This window comes from Aplysia californica, unplaced genomic scaffold, assembly GCF_000002075.1.
Source record: "Aplysia californica isolate F4 #8 unplaced genomic scaffold, AplCal3.0 scaffold00575, whole genome shotgun sequence".
Classification (NCBI taxonomy): domain Eukaryota; kingdom Metazoa; phylum Mollusca; class Gastropoda; order Aplysiida; family Aplysiidae; genus Aplysia; species Aplysia californica.
In genome coordinates, this window is record NW_004797845.1 from 13,523 (window position 1) to 14,826 (window position 1,304).

Consider the following 1,304-nt stretch of genomic DNA (forward strand, 5'->3'; position numbering starts at 1 on the left):
CTGCTGCTGCTGCTGCTGCTGCTGATACTACTACTACTACTACAACTACTAGTTCGTTGCCGAAGATGACGATGAAATCCTGCAGCTCATCTGTGGACGTGCATGTGGCTGTGCAATCCGATCCTGGATGTATATGTACAATGTCTTGTGCAGTGGGGACACTGCAATGTCGTGGTTGGGGTGGTAGGATTATGTCTCCTCTGTCTTCTGATAGTCAGCTTCTCCTTGCAGTTTTATCACTGTTTCTGCTGGCAAGACGGACGGCCCTGCGCCAGGTGTTCCTTTCTGTGGCAGTTCGTTCGAGTGGGGGTAGCCTGTGCAAACTGGAGGTTTTCCTTTATTGTGTCTTTGAACCGCTTTTTTTGGCCTCCCGAGATTTCTTTTGCCACTTGCGAGTTCGCCGTACAGCAGTTGTTTGGACAATCTGAGGTCTTCCATGCTGATGACACGGCCGACCCATCTCAGTTGGGCTTTGGCGAGCTTGCTTTCTCTGCTTTCTGAGCTTGATCGGGTGAGGACCTCAATGTTGGTAATGCGATCTTGCCACCGGATGCCAAGTATGCTGCGGAGAGCCCTTTCGTGGAACTGTTCTAATTTGTTGATGTGCTTCCTGTAGAGTGTCCAGGTCTCCGAACCGTAGAGGAGGGAGGAGAGAACAACGGCTTTGTACACTTTGATTTTTGTCGACGGCCGGACATTGTGCTGTTTTAGTACCTTGTTTGTTTAGTCTACCGAGAGCTTGGCTGGCTTTGCTGATTGGTGAATCAATTTCCTGATCGATGGAGCCGTCTGCAAAGATGATACTTCCAAGGTATTTAAAGTTCTTAGTGTGCTTCAGGTTGTTGTCTTTGATAATGATTTTGGAGACAGTGGGTTAGTTTGTGGGGCAAGCTGGTGAAGAACTTCAGTTTTCACGATGCTTATTGTAAGTCCCAAAAGTTTTGAGGCTTCTGCGAAGTGATTGAGCATTGTTTGCTGGTCTGCTTCAGAGTGAGCACCCAAGGAGCAGTCATCGATGAAGAGCGCCTTCTGGAGGAGTTTTGTGCTGATTTTTGTCTTGGCCTTCAGGCGACGTAGATAAAAAAAGAGAGCCGTCCAGTCGATAATTTAGGTATATTCCCTTGTCAAGATCCTTGCAGGCGTGAGAAAGCATGGCGGTGAAGAAGATATTGAAGAGGACTGGTGCCAGGACACAGCCTTGTTTGACGCCATTTGTAATTCGAATTCGTCAGTCATGTTGCCACTTGCACTCATGTCTGTGTGGAAGAGCTGGATGATCTTTAGGAACTTAGGAGGTTGGGGGG

At 48.2% G+C, this 1,304-nt stretch overlaps 1 protein-coding gene across 1 annotated transcript in view; it reads left to right on the forward strand.

The window, feature by feature from the left end:
- Positions 1-1,304, forward strand: part of LOC101858888 — a gene marked incomplete in the record, with an annotated part of 67,514 nt that overhangs the window by 9,053 nt on the left and 57,157 nt on the right.